Here is a 23,394-nt window from a genome sequence, read left to right as displayed (position 1 = left end):
AAAGTAATAAATGTTATTTGCAGTTAACAATTTTCTTTTTTCTTTATTACAATATTTATGGCAAGACTAGGTAATCATTTTGATATACTGGAAGAGTATAATGAAATTAGTTGACTATCTAGTAGATATCATTGCAATTTATCTAATTATTAGCTGCGCCCCGCGGTTTCACCTTCGTAAGTCCGTATCCCGTGGGAATATCGGCATAAAAATGTTTACATGTTATTCCTATATGTTAGGTTGCCTATATGTTATTCCAGTTGTCCAGCTGTCTAAATTTCGTTGCAATCGGTTCAGTAGTTCTAGCGTGAAAGAGCAACAAACACACACGCATCCTTACAAACTTTCGCATTTACAATATTAGTAGGATTAGATAAGCGTAGATGATACCTAATTTTGAAAGTGATATTTCTTTGAATACTTTTATAAAAAAAAATGCATTCACTCGAACGTATTTCTCAATAAAATACGTATAGTTTTGTTTAATTAAAAGGCGATGACAGCATAGTTAATTAATTTTTTATAGCTTCCGATTGTTCTGAGAAACCATATAGTTTTTGTGACATGAGATCATCTATTGTCTCTGTGTTTGTCAAATTTTTATGTTAGTATTACGTCATTGTATGTTGTCATAGCACTGTAGCAATTTAGCATATGTATCTATCTGCTTATGTGATACCTGAAGTCTGTGTTTACCTTTTGGGCCTAATTTTTATGTGTTCATACATAATATTAGATGTATTTACGTCTATTTTTACACATGATATGTTTTCAGGACAGTTATACCAGGCGATACTTCGCATTACACGCTTATAAAGCTTAATATTTCACATCTATCACTATCCCAAAACTCGTACAAAACGCTTCAGCACTTTTTGCATAATAGACCTACAAATTAATATTGCCTATTACTACTAACTTTCTGACTAGTTACAATGTCTCGTTCTATATAAACTCGTATCTATCATAATAATCTAGGAAGTTGTAACCGGGAATTTTATAAAAATAATTAAGAAGATACTCTGAGGCCGCGCAATTAAAAAGCCGGTCTACTTAGAGGGTCATTATAAAGTCAAAGCCAACTGTTCATTTTAAACGCTTCGACTCGTATTATACGCTCGGTATTATATGGTGAATGGAGGCCTACTTATGCACAAAAGAGATCACATTCTAATACTCTCGCATATGAAACTCTGATGAAATTGCTGGTCCACTTTGGTGTATGCAATGTTCCGAGATTCTTTTTCTTATATAGAAGCGAAAGAACAGTTGAACGATGTGTCGAAAATAACTAAGAATCTTGAATCCAAAATGAATATTTAAATTTTTCTTATAAGTGTTTTGAAATTAAACTATATTTTAATTAGGATATAGAAGTAGATGCTTGATAGCATATTATAATATATAGAAACGTATTTTGTATAAAACAAATTCATAAAAAATAAGTTACTATAATTCGTCGAAAGACGAAGACAATTATCGATATCATACATGCGGTTTAGAAGTGCCTTAGTAACAATTCACTTAATATCTTATGTGTTTTAATATATCAACGAACCTCTTTTTCTTCTAAAAACCACTAATCAAACAAACCACCTCTAATAAAATCCCAGAAAGCCGATCACGTGTGTATTAAAAAGACATTTTATACAAAAACAGCATTTCAATAACTCCATATTTTCCCTATTCATTATCCACGTTAGATCGCGTCTGAAAGCTCCATTCAGCGAATAAAAGCTTTACAACTTTTTCCATATGTACTGAAGCGAACCCACTCACCAGCTAAGTAGAGGCGTCTTTAATGTAAACATTTGTTCGCAGGTGAGCCTTTCATTATGCGAGCTCGAATCGAAGACTGAATGAACTTTGGACCCAGCTGTATCTGTTCATTTGACGTATGTATTCATTTATTTACTCACATCTACCTCTCGTTTTGTAAGAGGAAAATAAGGAATTTTTTCATCTCTATCACCTCGATATAATGCTTCCTAATGTTACAAATGTGTCTGTCTTGACAAACTGAACTGAACAGACCACTGAAGAAACTAGAGTATATTTATAATATCTATGCAGCTACTTACTAATATGTTTGTAAAGCACTTTCAACAAACAAAATCTTGTGCTAATCTTGTGCTATCTGAACCATATAAACGTCATTATGTACTTACTAGCTGCGCCGCGCGGTTTCACGAGCGGGAGTCCGTATCCCGTAGGAATATCGAGATTAAAAGTTGCCTATAGGTTATTCCAGTTGTCCAGTTGTCTGAGTACCAAATTTCATTGCAATCGGTTCAGTAGTTTTTGCGTGAAAGGGCAACAAACACACACACATCCTTACAAACTTCGCATTTATAATATTAGTAGGATAGAAGGATGCTATAAGCTATACAGTAACACGCTACCGCCAATCGCAGCAGAATATATTGAGAGCAGACGGAGTTTTGTGAGTCAGCTAGTCAATATAAATCTGTTAATAGGTAGCAGCAATCCTTCCCCCGTGACCTACAGCCATTTATCTTCATCAATCTGCGGAAACCACTCGATCTTATTTAGATTAATACCAGAATGTCAAATATCCTTGCTAATGTTGAAAATGCGAAAGTGTTTGTTTGTCTTAATTTTACGCCGCTACTGAGTGCTTTTATGATATGATTTTTGTGTCTGGAGATAGATAGGAGGCTTAAGTGTTATATAGACTACTTTTTACCGCGGTGAAACATCTCATTCGCATGGGAATCTCTTTTGATTACGCGAGCGAAGCCGCGGGCGGAAAGCTAGTTTTCAATCAATGTTTTTCGAGCTTCAATTGTTTTTCTGTTTGATATCCTTCCGTGTAAATTCGTTCTTTACTGACAGAGTGATTGGAATCGGTCTAGCCATTACGGAGCAGTATGGCACTAACATCGTATTAAATACAGAAACATAAATACTACAACTTATCGGTCCGCAATAAATTACAATTAAAATAACATTAACGTAGAATTAATTAAATCGCAATAACGTTATCTTTGCCTAGACTTTCCAAACTTTGCAAACACTTCTGTTACGAAAATCTCAGTTGAGGCATATTACGATTTGCGAGCCTACCGAGTGATTCCACAAAAACTTTTATATTGAAAACGCAGAACTGTCTTTATTAAGAAAAATACTTTTTATTAAGGAAGCACTCCCGTAACAATCTTCGTTCAAATCTTAAGTACTAGAATAACTATCTTCGGGAAACTTTACCAATTTTGTATGAACATTGAATGAATAAACCTATATCACACTAATGTATATAATATCTTGATATTTTTTTTAATTCCAACGAATTATAGTCCCACTAATATTACTACCGTCATAAATATTTCCATGGTCTGTTTGTTATCTGATCAAATACAAAATACTAAACCGATTCGCTTGTAATTTATCACCTTGGTAATGGCCTGAAATTATTACATGGGCATTTTTATAAAAACGCGATGCTAAGGGCGAAAGCACTATAGGTTAACTGAAGCGAGCACTTAAGAATATCGTGTTAGGCTAATGCATAAAAGGGCATTAAATTTTGCACTTTTAATTAAATATATCTCACACGCCGCCATTTTGAACATTTTAATGCTCTTAAATATTCTATAAAGTCATAAAAGCATAGTAAATTATGTCTCCCCGCGGCACACGCTAGGAGACATCCCGACTTTGTGTAACTTTTTAATTATTTAGGGTCGACTTTGGATATACATCGCTATTGTTAGCACACTCTGTTATACATGCTCGTACGGCACGTTACCTACGTGTTGGAATTATCTACAATATATAAGATCATGTGGGTTACGTTATTTAAATACTTTTTTTCTAGATTTCATTAGAAGCTTGTAAAAAAGAATTTTTTTTCAATTAGTTGAAAACAAATGCAGTTATCCAGTAAAAAAAATAGTTCAAATGACTACCTCCTTCGCTTTTAGGAACGTCGTATAATCAAATGACAGGGTGTACCGGTGCATGCGAGCGCACCCGCAGGCTGAGAAGTAGTCTAATAAATAATGATTATCTATCTACTCACATCGCTTATTACATAACTCGGTAATGTCAATTCATCAGCCAAATAAACCCAATGATTGCTGTCTGTAGTCGACAATCGAGTCGCTAATCGATTCACGGCGGTGTTTGCTCGTTTGCGTGCGCTGATTGCGAGACGTCAAATCGAATAATCGGTATCATTCGATTACTGCGATTTGCGCTGTTTACATCCCTTATTGGAGGTCTAATTGTTTATTATACTCTCAGTAATAGAGGTATTGCGTTCATTTCATTGTTTCGTGCTTTGTGTGGTTTATGCAAAATTTGTAAATGAATTCTTGTATATCCAGAGAAGTTACGATGTAATGATTTGTCCCAAAAGAAATCTTAAATTACTTATAAAACACTTAAAACAAACATTGAAACATTCAAGATTTACAACTCTCTTAGAACTTTTATCTATAAAAGGATTCATTAGTTAAATATTTCAAAGAAAAATAGTGAGACACACTTACACTTACCATATATTAAAGGAAAATCAACACGGCCAAAGAAATTTACATAAAAAGAATAAAAAGCGTTAAGTTTATTCCCAGTATTAACTAAAACGGGACGAATACACAGAAATACTCGCAAAAACATTCTTCTCAATGATTTAATTGTGCTTCATATAACCCAAACCACGGTTTCGTGCAATCAACTGAGCAAACGTAAAAATATATTCGGCAAATATTACTGAGCGCCCGCCAATTACGTGTCGGCGTAATTGCTCCACCCGTCCATCTGTCAAGATTTGAATCTTAACACCTTTGTTTTAGGTTCACTTTTGTTGGGTTCACTTGGTGCTTTTTCGATCTCAACTGCTAACATGTCTATTGAAGTATTGTATATCAATTCTTGAATCGTGTGAGGCCTATTAGGAATTCGCTACTGATTACTGTATATCCTATGAATACAGATCGAGGATATAATATATTTCGTGCTCATTTATTAAAACAAGATTTATTTGACCTAAATCTGTACTAACCTTGATCCTATGAATTCATTAAGTTTGTTTATACGAGCCATAATTATAATCAGGAATATAAAAGTAAACTCTTATTACCGCTTAAAATTAATATTATAAACTTAGTCTTAAACTGTTTATAGATAACAGAAAATAATTTTTCTGTTATCTATAAAAAGATTTTTCTACAACAATAACTTTATTATCTTACATATGTTAACTATATCAAATTTAAATCGCTAAATTAGATAATTAAGTAAGTAATAAGAAAATTAGAATATTCTAAAGAAGGAAATAAATTAACTTGTAAAGTTTAATCATATTTTCTTATTTCTTATCTGTTATAAAAGTTGCATGCATCAAAATATTCACAGAGTAATAAAGTAACACAATAAGTACGATATGAATCTCGCATTACACGTAATTGGTAGCGTCAGACCGGATTATAGTCGCATCGGATATGTCTCTTAACAAATTACTGCTCCGTCCACAGTCGCGGGAATCGCGATTTTAACTGAGAGTTTGCTCCCAGTCACGGGGACACGTATGTCTGGATAAATTTATGAAAACGTTCCTTTTATAGGGAGTTATAAATCAGTTTTTTTCGTATTTATAATCCTTTAAAATGTCACAGTTCTGTTCCTATAGTTTCGCTATGTCCGTCTGCGTTTTTGTCTGTTTGCGGCGTGACTCTTTCGGGTTAATCACTCTAAAAAGTGTTCATAAAATCTTAAAAAAATAGTGTTAGGTTCCTTCTCCGTAAATTAGAAAACCATACAATGACATGTCTCGTTGCACTTACTTACGTTTTTCTTAAATTATATTAAAATGTTGTGAAAATAAACAATGAAAACATACATCGGGTGCCTTGTTGTATGGGACCTTTTCTGAAAGAAACTTTTATACATCTATCTACAAGCACATGTTACAATCCTGTTACTTTAAAAACAACATTGAAGATTACAGAACACACAATACAGAATACCCCTAACGCATTTAATTCAATGCAGCATCGGCGATTATTCAATTTAAACAGCTCTTATTGAATAACGGATGTGTTAATTGTCCTCACACTCTGAATACCACAATATTGTTGCACCTGCCTCTCCTCGTATTCTTCTATTTGTCACTCCTTTGTCTTTCAGATGAAGTCGTGTTGCACTTTTATATTGTTGAGCGTATTGCAGTTAGTTAGTTTCCCTGATATTATTTTTTACCGCAAAGTTAATATGAATATATAATTTTTCACATTATTTTATGGTTAACTCTAAATTCTCGTTTTTATGACATTTCATATTTTAATATTTTTTTTCATTGTTGGCATGTGTAAGCAAAGCTTTTTTTAATTGTTCATAGATACTTTATTAAAATTGTTACTTGAAAATAATTGTTATGTAATGTAAAACTTGATGTTAAGAATGCAACATATATTGCATGTAGGTAATGCCCCTTTTTGTTCATTGTCCATTGATATGTTTTTGTATATTTTTTAAATGCATTGATACACGTGCAGCTGTTATTGAGCCAGTCAGCCAGCCAGTAAATGTGGCACTGTCTCACTTCACTTCTTTTTACTTTTTGAGTTATGAAGCAATCTCACACGTAGGCACCTTGAAATATAACTTTACCACAAAACTTACGCGGGCTATAATTATCTCGCTCCTTACGAACGTTACCCAAGATCGATTCAAGGCAATTACGACCGAAATGTCAACACAACAAAATTAATATTTGAATATTTAATCGCCCTCCTTGCAGGATATTACACGACCTGCCCGACCCTTTAAATATGCAGCGCGCAATTAGGGCTAGGTAGACTTAGTTAATCCTATAAGCTTACTGGCTAAATGGTTCTGCGCGTATTAAAGTTTATTGAAATTGTCTGTGAGACCTAGGACTCTTTGCTTGGTTGTTTTAAGTTAACATATTCTTTTAAACTTTAACGTATTCGGTGACGAATCTTGCCTTATTTTATTGGATTTTTCGCTAGTTTGACATCATTAACTGTTAGAATAGCTTTCTACCGTACTGTTTCAACCGTAAGAATTTTATATAAAGACAGCTTATTTGTACCTTTCATAATCACTTCACACTACACACAATCTTACTGGCTTTTGTCCGCGGCTTCGCACGCGTTAAATTCGGAGTAAAACTCCGTTCTCTTTTTTGCTATGTTATTATACACATAAACCTTCCTCTTGATTCGCTCTATCTATTCAAAACCCATTGCGTAATTTTAAAGATCAAAGCATACAGACAGACGGCGGAAAGCGACTTTGTTTTATTCTATGAGCGATGTTCTATTTAAATTGTGAATATCAAAATCGCGTCTCAAGGCCAGAACAACACAATCTACGTACAAGATTGTCGTTCTTAAATTTGTTCACATTCACATTGTTTTTGTTACGTGAAAGAAGAAGCCATTACTTCTATACTTCATTTATATGTGGGCACAATAAAAGTAAACCTTGGAAGACAACATAAGTTTGTAAGTGTGTCTGATGTGTCACATGGGCAGTTAATGGGCCCATTCTTTATTCACTTAGCGAAGTAAGGCGGTGGACACGCGCGCTTTTTCAGGGACTGTTGGAAGTCAGCACTTGGCTGAGGATTGGGATACAATTTTGATTGATGCGTTATTCGGTTGTTCTCGTATTGGTTTTATAAACGAAGTTGGATTGGAAATTTTTTTCTTCGATTATGATTTCATGTGGACAAATAAATGAATGTTTTGTTGATTGTTTCTGGTTTTACAAGGTTATGTATGTACTTAATGAAAACAGTGGATTTAGATACACCAGTTTGTAATTGACTTGATAGCAATAAAGATTACAATGTTTAATTCATATAGTTTTAGGATATTTTTCAAAATATAAAATTAAGATACTATATTGTTTGATATGAAGCTATGATATAATTCTCTTCTTATTGTTGTATTTATATACTTATGAAAATAAACGTTACTCATTTTGTATTCTTATAAAATACCCTTGAGTCTTGATATACAGATGAATCACATTGTAACATAGTACCGCCATTAATCATATTCGTGCTTGTAAAAACTGCGTTTCTCCCTTTCGCTCTCAAATATTTTTACATAAGGTAGAGAGAGATGTACAATTAGTTACCGATACATCGTTGATAGGTAACACGAAACAATAATTTCACTGTATTTCACACTTATCTATGACAAACGTAGGTACACAGCACGTAGTAACACAGCACGTACGTAGGTACGTGCTGTGTTTGTATTGATAAGATTAGTGCGACAATGTAGTCTCAGGTAACGACTTATAGGTATATAATACAATACTCTCCAATAAGCTATAACTTCGACAGCCCCTGTCTTGGTCGATATTAAGACAGATGTCAAATTGTAAGGTTTATATGTACAATGGGCTCACCTGTACTGTGTTTAAATAAATACATGTAAAATACATAGGTAGAGAAATGTTTTGTCTACCCTAAGAACCTTACTTGCAATATATGACGTTTTTTTCCTTTTACGTCTCTAAAACGACACAGCGTGTTCAAAAGATGTAATATTTTTACACCACAGACTATAAAAAGTGTAAGATACATAAATAACGAATTATTTATCCACGACATTCAAGCATAATTCAAATAAAACGTGTAATATGACAAAACATTAACAAAAAGCTCAGAGATCATCTTACACTGGTTATCACAGCACATTACGCTGCGCACACGCATTATACAGTCATTGTGGATAATTCATGGCCAACAATAGTTGCTATAAACATTAATGTAGTATTTTGTAATCCGTGTAATCGCTTCGGTTGAGTCGAGCGGTATGAATCACTCCTACTCGACAGAAACTAGCGTTCGGGCCATCCTGCATTTGAGTGTTGTAGCTCGTATTGGCTAATATAGTTTGTAGATATAATATCTATGAATTTAGTGTCTATATTTGGTATATGTCGAAAATTATCGTTTACGTTTTTGTCTCTTTTGACATTACCTTTAATTAATGTATCTACTGTATAGAATTTATGTATAAATAATAGGATGTCCCATAAGTTGTTATTGATCTTTCGTTATGAATTCTGCATAAAATGATATCGTATTCGAAAAGTCAAGGTCATATCGCGAATGTTTTTTGTTTATTGAATTATGCTTAGATAAGGAAAACATTTTAAATCGTCACTAGATAGTGACGATTTAAAATGTTTTGCTTCACTTACCTGATTTTTTTAACCTTTATCGCCAAGTTTCTAAGAGGTGAAATAACTCTTCCTTTAACAAATTTAACTCCATCACATACATACAACATATCTAAACTCATACAAATACACCATCAGAAAAATAACGTATATTGAAAACAAAAAATAATGGCTAAAAAAGTATTTTCCATGCATTTATTCCTCCATCCCATGTTATGAGATTACGCTAAGTAATTAAAATAATATCTCGTTGTTTTCAAAGCTTTAATATTATAATTGAAGGTTCACACAGATTTCGAGCATAATTTAAAAGCAAGATCTCCCATCGTGCCTTTGATATTAACATTATCAACTAACCGGATCAAAAGCGAATATTGTGGCGAAACCGAATGTAGACATCTTGAAAAGGTTTTAATTAAGCTAAGTGAGGGTCTCGCCATCAATCGAGTTAATGCCTGCTTCCACCTGAAACTCGAACTTTTTCCACGTCATTCGCTTAGAATTGAATCTACGTACTCAAACGAGCTTGACATTTTTATACGCCGATTTTCTGTGGGAAACCTTATTACTGTGACGGAACTGTGCAGCTGGTAATGCGTCTGCTGGCTGTTGATGCTGGCTTTAGTGCACACATTTCCCTGGATTTTTAAATGAGTCACATTCATAATCTAATAGCTTTGAAACGTTCTGCTTCGTAGTGTTTGGACAAGGAATAGTTACCTTGGTGTAGTTGTGGATCATGATTTACTTATGTACATGAATCTCAGCTGGTTCTATTCAGTTGTTTATGTTTGAAAGAAACACGTTCTCGTAATTCATATTCATGCTGTGTGTATAAATTGACTGTTTCACGAGTATGCACACACGTAATTGATGATTCTGGAAAGATTTTCCTATATTTAAATGCCTATTTTTAATACGCCATTTTCATTTGTACGGAGCGGAATGGGAAATATGAGATTCTGATCATATAGAAAATAATTACGAGCATAGTCAGTCAGATCTTTATTATTTACGATTAAAATGAAGAATCAAAAGGCAGAATCTTGTGAACGCGGCGTTTACAATAAAGGACGGCACGAATGAAGCATCACACATATTTTTGGATTTTTAAATGTTGTTATTAAAACTGTATTGTGGAGTCAAATTTTTAATTTGAACCTCTCTTTGTACGCGAAAATTCGAAATTGCATTTTAAGTTTTAATTCAAATAAAATATCATTAAAGTAAGTGCAGGCCGCCATTTCGTAATAAGTCTCAATTTTGCAAAATGCTCGTTATTTTCGTCGCCGGCTTTAATTTCGTTTACCGTCCCTTTGTATTGTTAATTGCGCTTTCTTACACCACTTTATATAAGCTATGATTAAAGACACGACGTCGCCAGCTAAAAATATTCAAAGAGGTGAATATTTAAATAGGTAGGTTGATGCGGCCTCACGCGCCTTCAAGGCGCTACCCGGTGGATTTCAGGAGTGTCCGCCTCTCTCTTCTTTCCACAAATTAACCGTGCTTTTTGAGTTGGCCGGATGAATTTTAAATTAGATTAAGCCTCGGGCCGGTCGTGACGCCGCAAAGATATGAATGATGACTTCGATGTACCGCGACCACCACAACTTGACCCCTGCCGCTTAGAGCTTTGTTGGTTATTCGGTATTGGTTAAATGGACGTTAGTATTATACGTTTCACAGTCATTATGGAATTAAAGCAATCTCTGTGTTCCGGTGAAATAATTGAAGCTTTTTATTGTGTTATGCGATGTGAATGTACTGCAGTGCGCAGTGACGCAACGGTACACGACAGATTTCCTGGATTCGATTCCCAGGCCTGGAATGTTTCGAGATGTACTATTATTGAATGGGATTGAGTTCCCATGGTTGCGAAATGTTGTTGTTTTTTGCTTTGTTTCAAACGTCACGTAAACACACCACTGATAGATTTTTTCTTTTTAATTTTGTATTATGAGGTTAATATAAAAAATGTATTATTTAAGGTCAATCATTAAATATGTAATTCCCTTACCTCCCTTACCAGCTTTGTGTTACATGTTTCATCATTAATTGTTGGACTGTAATTTGTTTAAATATTTGTATATTATGATAATGGTCCTCATTCTTTTAAAAGTAATTAATGTTAATCATAATTGAGTCTATTGTAAAGGTAACTATTTACATTTAAATTCCTTTTTATATTGACACGACTAAAAATAACAACTACACACACCCAAGTCACAAGGAACAAAAAAACAACCAGTCATCATCCTAAATCAAACCATGTACCAGGCGGACAAAAACGCAAGGGGCTGTTATTTAATCAGGACAATGCTAATCCCAGTATCTATTTGTCCGATGACCGCTACATTAGTCCCGTGTCCGGAGCCAGGATGTCCCGGATAACTGGGATTGGTGGGATCGGTGGGATTGCCCGGGATCGGGGTTTATCCCGGGTCGCGGTATTAGTTAGACGCCGATGTTATAAACCTTAGTTGCTCCGATTTCGGGTGCCCTAATTACGAGGACACTATGCAATTAAAACGTCACTAAATTCATTTATCTCTTTGTATATTTCTTTACGTACATAGTTAGAAATACAGCCAAAGCTTTTTCTATAATTCAAAAGAGATTGTCAATCGATACAACACATAGACATAATAATTTTACATTACCAAACGAAAGACTATTTCTTTAAGTGGACAGAACACTAAGACAATACGACCAATCTTACACTTTGTAGGTAACTATTACTACTAATCTACTGACGTTCGTTGACCCAATACGTTTTCAAAATATTAAGTGTATTTGTTTATTTTACTTTTACCTTATGCAGTCATACGAATCTGAATTCTTTTTCTTAGGTGCCCATAAACTCTGTATATGTTTTAAATGGTTATAATAATTCAACAATAAATCTAAGATATCTTTCGAGCTATAACGAAGCAAGCAATTATGTAACATTATTTCTATATCAGTTATACAATCTTCCGCTCAAGTTTGTTGTATTATCAAAATTCTTGTCTCTCACTGGGAAATGAAAACAAACATAATAAGTCATTCCAGTATCGGTTTTATCATTACTACTTTACATAAATTTCCATAGCTAACGCACTAAAAATATGAATAACCAGACTGCATTTAATTCAAATGCTCTTTGTCGTCTCTGGAGAAATCCCGTTTCTGCGTTTGCGGTAATCGCACAATCAACATGCAGATGGCCACCATTTCACAGATGATTAACAAGAGCCTGTGACGTCACAGCCACGTTTCTAGAAACTTCCAATTTGGCGTAACATTGAAGTGATTAAAACTAACCAGAATACTCTAGAGGGGCTCAATTGAATTATTTATATTTCCCAATTATCATGTTTTGTAATACGGTGAGCGAGGTATATTCTTTATTTCGATCATTTCTTAAAAGTCCTTAATCCTCTTCTTATCCCTCAGTCGTTACAAGCGGGCAGCAATGCAATGCAATCTGTTTAACTACTGAGACAGGAATTTGCCAGTGAATATATAATTTACTAGAAGATATCTGCCTGCAAAAATAAGATATATGTCGGCGTGCAACCGCACTTCAAACAACATAGTCACGCATCTTCTAAAACAATCTGATTCATTGATTGCAATTAGGTTCAAAATAATGTTTAGGAATGTTTGTTCTCAAATTAAAAACACAGATTATAATTCTTTAATATTTGTCGGTAACTTTAAAAAAAAAAAAAAACTAACTGATTTACTTTTTGTAATCATCTTAAATTTCTTAAAGCGTTTTGTTTATAAATTTTAGTAAGTTGCGAGAATTGATGTTTTTATTCAAACAAATAATACGTCCAGTTTTGTTATAAAAAGCCGAGCGCGCGCCGGTTTAAAAAACACTTCGACTCGAGCTGTCGTAGCGAGCGGAGCTCTTGAAGAACAAAATAAATTGGAATAATTATTCACAAGTGTTTTTACTTTCTACTACATCACTCAGTATCGGCGAAGCAATGCTCAAGGAAGTCGGGACGTCAGCGATGCTCGACGACACTCTTCTTCAAAACAACCACGTGCACCTTCATCCGTTAACACGTGCACCCTTCATCCGTTATCAGAAGTGGGATCGAAACAAGCTTCGGTCCCACCCACGGTCACTACAGCTTCGGTTCAACCTGCAACACCTGGAAGAGTTCAGGACAGCACCATGGTGGTGGATCTTGCTTCACTGAACCGTCCACACCTATTACGGATGTACCAACGATCAACTACAAAGCTGGGCGACCGAACACGATGGGAATGTCCTCAAGGATACTTCGGAATCTCGCACCTGCGTGCTGTGGCAGAAAATTTTTGGTGAATTCACACACTACTGTGAATGATTCGGTATAAACATGCATGCTATAGCGCCAGGTATTGGCCGAGCGAATGGCCAGTTGGAGAGGTAAGTAGCCAGCCTGAAAAATGCTTTGGTGATCGTCAAAAATTACGTGACCGATCACTTTCAGCGTGGAGATTATGTCATAATCAAGAACAATCCGCGTAATCAAACAACGCTGGATCTCAAATTCAGTGAGTCTTACGAAATTGTCAGGGTTCTTGAAATTACCGCTATCTAGTAAAAATGGTGGTCGGCAGTGGGCGCCCCGAGTAGTCGCCCATGATTAAATTCGTCGTGCGCCACAGCCGGGAGACCAAGTAGCCATGTCGGCGTGCAAGAACCTGATCCAAACATCGCAACTCCCGATCCGGTGCCATCTACATCTTGAGCTAGCCAGCCACTCCAGTTGGCTAATAACGACGAGCGTACATCATCGGATTCAACCCGTATGTAACAATAAATTTATTATTATGTCATCCTCATAAAGGTTTACGTCTACATTGATGATAATATTACAAATCGACGAGAATTAAATATCTTGAGTGGTACCTCTGAGCTAAACCATGGGTTACCCTTGAGCTAACCACGGATCCTTGATGCATCCTAAAGTGAACCATGAGATACCATAGGGACGCCTTGTGGAACCATGGGTGGACATGTACACACCATAGATTGATGATAATATTACAAATCTACGAGTGGTACCTCTGAGCTAATCCATGTGTTACCCTTGAGCTAACCACGGATCCATGATGCATCCATAAGTGAACCATGAGATACCGTAGGGACGCCTTGTGGAACTATGGGTGGACATGTACACACCAAAGATTAATGATATTACAAATCTACGAGTTGTACCTCTGAGCTAATCCATGTGTTACCCTTGAGCTAACCATGGATATTGATGCATCCTTAAGTGAACCATGAGATACCGTAGGGACGCCTTGTGGAACTATGGGTGGACATGTACACACCAAAAATTCTAAATAAATAAATCAGTACATAAGAGATGTCTTTATGTACTGCCCTTACAGCAATAACCCATTCAAAATAAGCAACATGAGTTGCATACAGATACCAAGCTCAGAGAAAAAGAAATTGCTTTCAGATATCGAACATCACAACGCAGGCAGGCGCAGAGCACGCGCCGCCTGTCAGAATGGCCGTGTCGGCGTGCAACCGCACTTCAAACAACATAGTCACGCATCTTCTAAAACAATCTGATTCATTGATTGCAATTAGGTTCAAAATAATGTTTAGGAATGTTTGTTCTCAAATTAAAAACACAGATTATAATTCTTTAATAACTTTAAAAAAAAAAAAAAAAAACTAACTGATTTACTTTTTGTAATCATCTTAAATTTCTTAAAGCGTTTTGTTTATAAATTTTAGTAAGTTGCGAGAATTGATGTTTTTATTCAAACAAATAATACGTCCAGTTTTGTTATAAAAAGCCGAGCGCGCGCCGGTTTAAAAAACACTTCGACTCGAGCTGTCGTAGCGAGCGGAGCTCTTGAAGAACAAAATAAATTGGAATAATTATTCACAAGTGTTTTTACTTTCTACTACATCACTCAGTATCGGCGAAGCAATGCTCAAGGAAGTCGGGACGTCAGCGATGCTCGACGACGCTCTTCTTCAAAACAACCACGTGCACCTTCATCCGTTAACACGTGCACCCTTCATCCGTTATATATATATGCTCTTACTATCTCGCTTCCAAATCTGTTAACACATTACACTAATTTGATAGATCTTGCCTCCATCCTTTCAAAATATCTTATCAGCCAGAACTTTCGCTTTGGGTCCTTCCATATCTTAGAAAGTATATCGTAAACTCATGCGCGAAGTTAAGCGAATATCTCAATTCAACACAAACTACCTTTCAATTGAAGTCAATCGACTGACAAAAGTATAAGCACTTCGCTTTAATGAAATCCCCCCTCTCCGGGGGGTTACAGGTGACACAGTGTTGTCAGTTTGCGGTAATGTTGTAATTCGTATGCAGGTCGACAGGTTTCACAGGCAATTAACTACGTGGCTGGCCCACTATTGGCTTCTTTAATAAGCTCTATATTATCTGAAGGGAATTGTACATTGCACCTATTTTATTTCTCGTATTCATAATTATGCTTTTCCATTTATTGTCTTTATGGAGAGTTAATTTAGATATGAATTTCATGAGAAAGTAACATTGATGTAGGTATATACACAACTAGCAGTCTAGTGCTAATCGCCTATTAAGGGTCGTCAAAATGATCGAGCGACGCTGTACTTATAAGTACATTACGTACGTACATGCATTAAAATTCATTAAAATTAACAACATATTTCATGTTAGTAATGTTTAGTCATTCGCTCATAAAACTACCTATAGGACGTTAGCGTAGACAGGTTTTTGTTTCAGTCAAAATGATAAATTTTCCATTATAAGAGTTCTGAATGGTTTTATTATATAAAATATTTTTATACACTCATCAAATGTGGAAAATTTTGATATTCTTAAGAAAATATAAAGAGAATTTCTAATAAGTTTTAAACTAAAATTCTGCATGAACGGATTTAAACTTTTTTTTAATTTTTTATCCAGTCGCAAAAGCGTTTAAAAGCATGTGGTAATTATATGCTAATTTATAAGATATAGCGTACTTTTTAAGCGAAGCCAGGACCAGGAAAAAAAGAAATCCCATACAACATCACGAGCAGTCTCCTTAGATTAGAATGTTCCCACGCACTCAGACTTCTAAGACATCCCATAAAAAGTCTTAATCCTAGACTATCCATTACTAATTGCATTTGCGTGTTTTTCAAAGGTCCATTCGGATGGGATTCGATTGCTTCCCGTAACGATCCCATGGTAATTATACTCTCTACATACGTAATGATGCGTAGCTTAACCAAATCAGGCGTTCGCTTGCCTCGGATACCATCTTAGACCTAGGTTTTATTTACGCACTAGGCGCATACGGATGAGTTTCCGAGAAAACTTTATCGGTCTACGTGAACTCTTTAATAACTTTGTTAATATAATTAATTTATTTCTTTATTGTTTTTAATATGCATATACTAATATTATCAAGCTTAAGAGTTTGTTTGTTTGATTGAACGCGCTAATCTCCGGATTTATTAGGATGAAGGCTAAATAACATGGAGCTGTATAACATCAGGTACCACGTGTGTAAAACAGCGGGGCAGCTTGTAAAGAATATAACGAATATAAGGGCACAGCAAGTAAGCTAGTAAATAAATCATATCATGCGATTTAAAAAATCGCCTTGCATTACATTGCGAGTTGTGTTCGAACCAATATAACTAATACTTACCACCGCCAGACATAGAGATACAAATATTCCACGCTAACAGCAACACCCCTCTTGTTGATATTAAAAACTATTTAAAAATTACTGAAACACATTTCACACTTAGAATTTCGTGTATTAGTCTTTAAATTTGCTTATTAGATACATTAAAACATTCAATAAAAACCGCCTTGTATAGTACGAAATTTTAAATAGTAGGTCCCTATTTTGAAACTCATTACGCAACCTTTGTGCGAAGTCGGATGACGGTTAGAATCTAGATCTAGACGCATTCCCACGCGTCTGAGGAAAAACACTCAGGTTATTCAACTCCCAGCACTGAGTTGGCGACAGGTTGCTGAAAATCAGCGCTATACGTTACTATATTTTTGTGTTTGATTTTACCCGAAAATTAGGTATATTCACAAGCTTTTGCCCGTGACTTCACTGGCGTAAATAATATTATTATCAATGGATGTGCCCGGGACTATGAGGTTTAAATTTATAAAAATCCTATTTAAATGGATGCTTGCGAAGTATATCCTTACTGGTTACCTTCATAATAGCGGCCATCGGCATGCCAAATTCCAGCCTGATCGGTCCAGTAGTGCAGTATGCTGTCAAACATATTAAGAAATTGCCTACTTTTGCTTATTTGTCAGAATTTTGGTGGTCGCCTCATGTTGAGCATGTGCAGAAGGTGCCCGTTCATTCTTCTATTGAAGAACTCCAGATTTTTCTCATCGGGAATCTTGCCACTTTTTATTAAATTTCATATGTCGTTGAAACTTTTATATAAGACTCTTGTATGTCTTTAAAGGTCTTTTTTAGTCGGGATATGACTCATCATTATGTTTCCCTCTAATCAACCTAAGAAATAAAACTCATTGAACTGGAGTATATTGATGTAATGGTATACTTAATACATTGAAATAATAATTAAAATCTAATGTATTAATATCGAGATATTTGCGTTAAACGAACTTTCAGCGAAATTATGTACATATTATTATTAAAGCTTAATATTAATTTAAAGGAAAATTGAACAGAATCTTTCATCATTTTCGACGTTGTACGAATATCGTTTTATAATTTAAGTCGTTAACATCGCTCTGTGGATGGTTATTTTAACTTATTTTCATACAATTTAAAATTATATAAATTCAAGATTTTATATAAATTGTATTTCAGTTGACGTGTAAAACCATCTGCAATTCAAATATATCAGATATTTATCTTTACCAAATTATTTTATTGGAAAAGATAAATATTTTCATATTATCTATTATAAATTATCTTTATTTATTCATAAGAGTTTGTACTTTTTTTTATTAAAAGCGCTAATTCAACTTACGATTCTTATCGCAAACATGCATCAATTACTTAACCCGTTCCAATGTTCTATATTAACTTTTAGGTTAGGTTAACCTAAAAGTTAATATATAAACCTAAACCCTTTCGGGGTGAATTATTATTTTTATTCAATATTACGTAATAAACAATACAATAACACATGCATATAAAGAAATAGTTAAAAAGCGTATTATAAATCTTAATTTTCACTAAAATCGGATTTCTGTAAATACATTATTAACTTCATATTTATTTTATCACAGGAACTCAATCTCCACAATTATAACGCTTACACAGCTAACCAGTACAATAATAACAATGAAATACAAAATACCAATGATATGTAAAAAGCCAAAAAGCCTCACACAAAAAGCACTCATAAAAATAAATACATAAACAACATAATCCAATAAATGTATCTCCATTTTCTCCCACATTACCAACTTATAAAAATATAATACCGACAAATACAGAGAACATTTCAGCGCACGCCGCGTGATTGATTAGTTTATCTACTGGCCTGACGTGATAAGCTTTTGTACTATACATACACTCGTATACTGTTAATACTACTTTAATATTATTTACAAGGTAATAAGAAATATAGTATTATAGTTTTATTTATTAACACGCTTCACCTGTATGTTTTTATGTTATCTCCTTTATACTTGATGGTGACTTTAAACAGAGATTTAATTCAAACTTAGTACACTTATCAAGGATTGATACGATTTAATTCGAAGCATTTCGATGCACTTTCTGAATGCTTTAAATGAGTTTCTTCTTCAAAAATTCCCTTTATTTTTGTTCGAAAAATGCATTTATGCGTTCAGTATATGATAATAAATATCCGTATAACATTTCGCTTTTACATTACTGACTGAAAAATTGAAAAACTCTAACTCGTTTTTCGTCTTGTTCCTTTACTTTTAATTGAAAGTTAATATTTCTTATTTATTGAGCAAGTATATAAATACGCCAAGATAAATATAGACACAATATCTAGATAGAATCTTAACCCAGATTTTATCCAGGAATAAGAAAAGCATAGTTTTTTTACGATGAGAAAGTCTTGGAAAAATGCTTATGAAGCATTCGTACCTACTCCTTATTACTCACAATAAAAAATGTTCTTTAATATTCCAATAAATGAGTAATCTTTAATATAAAACAGGTACTTTATTAAACAGGCACAAAACAAGAGACTCTTCAAATATTTTAAAAATACGTGTCCATTATTGCGATTACATATGCACTATTTCCATGGATTCGCCGTTTCTCTGCTAATGGAAACAATCAAATATATATTTCATAAACGTTCGTCAAAAGAGTTCCAAGATGCGCCAATATTTGTCACTTCAACTTCTCTTCTAAACAAAAACATTGTCTGTAATTGTGTGCAAAATTAGACACGAATTATGCCAAGATATAAAAGAAGAAGTGTAATACTGATGTGACCAGTATTTCTTACACTAACCAAACGCCATGCATGACGTTTTGGTTGCACAAGTAACTTGTCATGCCATCAAAAATATAACTAAAATAACCAATTAGTTAGACGAGCGACTCGTAAATGTGGTATTTATTCAGCCCGCGAGTTGCGGAGGCTGTTTTATTATTCATTGTTTACGACATGACGTCATATCCAGATATGCGAACGTTCTAGAAATAAATGTTCATTTTTATAAAAGTTTCCCTCGTGTTTTAAATTAACGAAATTGTGTTTTGTTCCAGATTCAACGGGAATGATTTTATTTCAACAGACTTGGTGAGTACTCGATAAAATTAACTCTAGACCTGTTCGAGCCATTTAAATACCGCGCTGTACGTAGGTGGACATAAACTTGCATCCGAACACTGCTTAACCCTAAAATGCTACGCGAATTCCACGGAATCTTCGATCTACGCCTGGGTATTTTAAGTCCCGCGTATATTAACTGAAAGTCTTTGGCCATAAAGCGGTCGACGTTTCGTTATCTGCTAACGGTTCGGAAAATGGGAGAATCGGACCGGCCGATCCATTACTGGTATTAGGTGATCGCTATCGGAGTTTTCTGTGGAGCGGTTGAAGGGTTGGAACTTTAAAGATTTTAATGGCTATTTACTAGTCGACGGTTCTTATATTTATTTATGGAGTGCTCTATTTAAAATTATGCTAAACCTAACTCTCTGTTTAATAGATTACAATTTTATAGTACCATACGTATGAGTTACATCGATAGATAATATGTAAAAACAATACCTTATTTGGATGCAATCGTTCAAAATTCGACATGTATAAATCAATCGTGTCATCGTACCAAATGACCTTGAAAAATGTGTGTTACATTTACATTAACATAGTATTAATCAAAGCAATCTATTCTAGGATCTTATATTTCATCTTGATATGTAAAGGTTAAATGACAATTGTGACGTCATCAAACGGACAACCACAATAAAACCGACCGGATACATATTCCGATGGCGACAAAGATAATACTATTTAGGGAGCAAAGCGGGTAGTTCGAAAAAGGGAGTCTAATAGGATATCAGAACGGTTTCCGCACCGGACCCTGCATTGTCTGAGCTCCTTCGTCCAGAAATCATGGCATGAATGCCGCCGGGAGGGTTAACTAATATACAAATAATAAATACAAAACTAACTCTGTCTGTCGGTTCCTTTGTTATTTACGATTGATTTGGATGAATTTATTAAATACCCTTGGAGGGAGACAATAGTCAAAAATCGTGCTCACGATTGGATGGAAAACATTTCACAAGAAATTTAAAAATGTTAATGATAAATGTAACGAGAATTATTAATATTGTACGAAAACAGCTAATTTATTAGTCTTATTTATAACAGTATTGTTACTAGGGTTATTAGGGGAAATTCCCCCTCCCCCCCCTTTACATTTTGACGATTACAACGACAGTTAGATACTTCATATGTCAAAACCCGTCAAGCGGTTTTGGATGTAAAGTGTGCTGATCAAATGGAAATACATCAATACATACGTCAGACATCGCTCGAAAGACATTACCTCCCTTCTGCTTCAATCGGGTAAGCTATTAAAGCTAATAATCTTCATTAATAGAAACACAGAGACATTGTTGAAGTAATTCCTACATTTCTCAGGTAAGTGAACACTGCGGCGGGTTTTTTTGCAAATTATTCCAAAAAAAGTGCAAAACTCGTATTAAAGTTGGTGAATTTCGCCCCAACGCAATTGGTGAAGTTTGAAATAAATTCTCTTTATATAAATAAGTAATTAATGTTCTTAAGTAAGGCTTAAATGTTAAGGCTTATAAAGTCAGCATCGTTTAATTACAGTAATAATTAATTTGAGATAATTTTGGTCTTAAAATATATTCTTATGCATTATACACATTATGTAATTTAATAACTAAAAATAAAACCTCCTCTTTGTTGTAGATGAAGCAAAATTGAGGAGATTTTGATGTTGACATAAACTTACGCTATATTATTTTTATGGATATGTAGAAAGTTTTATTTATTGCTGGGAAGATAAAGTTTATAAATTGAGGCAATCAATTCAGTTGCTTGAAGCTAGATAGTGATCGCTAACCTTTATTATAAGTTACGTATATATTAAGTATATTGCAGTTGACCGATATTTTTAATATTACCGGGTATGAATCAAATAATTCTACGAATTTGAGATGATTCGATATGTAAGTTTAGATATATACTCATACATTGTTATATATAAGATTACTAACACTACAATCAGTTATGGCGGAGTTATATTTAGTACTTTTTTATAACACAGCTTTCTTCGTATTGAATAATCAGAAACCTAAAAGTCTAATGGCCATATCAATAAAACGAGAACTAATATTTTCTATTACTAGCTAGCTAAATAGCGTTAAAGTCTTTATTTTGAAAATATTTCACTCGCGTAAGATCAAAAACTATTAAAGCATGACATGTGCTTGTGATTGATTTGTTAAATACTGGATATAACCCGCGGCGTCTCTCGCGCGGTACCCGTGTAAAAATTAGCCTATTTGCTAATCCAGACTATGATCTATCTCTGTACCAAAGTGCATACAGATACGAATATCGACACATCCAATCATAGTTACAAACTTTTAGGTTTATAAAATTAGTCGGATAGTGGGATAACATTTTAGGTTACGTTCAGTTTTAAAACCATTAGTCTTTCGGCTTCTGATATTATTCGAATAAAGTCATGTTAAAAAGTTACTTATAAAGTGTCAACCTCCTTGTTAAAACAAAAAACAATATGAAACGACGCGTGCTAAGAATATATGAATGGAGCCTTAAAAAAGTGGTTCACGCATTAAAGTTTACTATAATTGGACTTGCATTCACCAGTTTTTATCTTAAATGAGATGTTTACATTACTTCTCGAACGCTTTATCTGCAAATTGCATGTTTTGATAATATTGTGGTCGTTATTTCTGATTTATTGCGTGTTTTTTTTCGCGACACGTTTTGGGAATGTGTAAGAAATGTTTTTTAATGCTTCTTTCATTTGACAGCTGCACAGACTGATGTTGATTTTAAATAAAATTTACACTAATTACACCATCATTGTCAATATAAATAAAATACTCTATACAGATTCCAGATTGAAAAATACTAAATTAATAATTTACAAGACTTTCTTGTAGAAGTTTTGGAGTTGTCTTTAGATACATGAACTGTATACTATAGTCACGTTACCTAACAGTCGATGACGTCACAGAGCGCCCCCTGGCCAGAACTAAAGGGAAAGCCGGAACAGACAATCCATGGTGTAAATAATTATAGCGTGCCCCTCGCGTGCGTATCGGGCTCCGAATCTTCGACCGCACGCGACCAGAGCACGGAAGCTCTCTGATTTATTATACCTTGGAGGCGAGGGGAATTTACTAATTTTTGCTTTTAATTTTTTGACGGTTCAAAGAATTACAATTGGTTAGTTGACTTAAGTTAACTAAAAAGGGTATTCCCACATCTATACCGCTGATTTAGTTTTAACTGTGGAAATTGAATAACGATTTATATAGCCTTTACTATCTGCGTCGCGCGGTTTCACCGGCGGACTAACTTACGAGCAGCAAATATTTATATAGCCCATGCCTTATTCTGATGTATCTTATAATATATAAAATTCTCGTGTCACAGTTTTCGTTGCCATACTCCTCCGAAACGGCTTGACCGATTCCTCTGAAATTTGGTAAGCATATTGG

General features: G+C 34.4%; 1 protein-coding gene across 4 annotated transcripts in view; it reads left to right on the top strand.

Annotated features, from left to right (window-relative positions):
* The window catches only part of LOC119839548 (toll-like receptor 6), a 190,495-nt gene that overhangs the window by 32,732 nt on the left and 134,369 nt on the right, over positions 1-23,394 (top strand). For 2 of the 4 annotated variants that reach the window (XM_038365891.1, XM_038365860.1), the window contains 2 exons: positions 1,822-1,895; positions 19,924-19,957. The exons of 1 other annotated variant lie outside the window; for it this stretch is intronic. The gene's annotated coding sequence lies outside the window, so the exon portion shown is untranslated. The remainder of the gene's footprint in view (positions 1-1,821; positions 1,896-19,923; positions 19,958-23,394) is intronic. One more of the 4 variants, XM_038365870.1, reaches the window with a different exon arrangement.

Source organism: Zerene cesonia, chromosome 1 (assembly GCF_012273895.1).
Source record: "Zerene cesonia ecotype Mississippi chromosome 1, Zerene_cesonia_1.1, whole genome shotgun sequence".
In the NCBI taxonomy this organism is placed as follows: domain Eukaryota; kingdom Metazoa; phylum Arthropoda; class Insecta; order Lepidoptera; family Pieridae; genus Zerene; species Zerene cesonia.
This window is presented reverse-complemented; position numbering and strand designations above follow the sequence as displayed.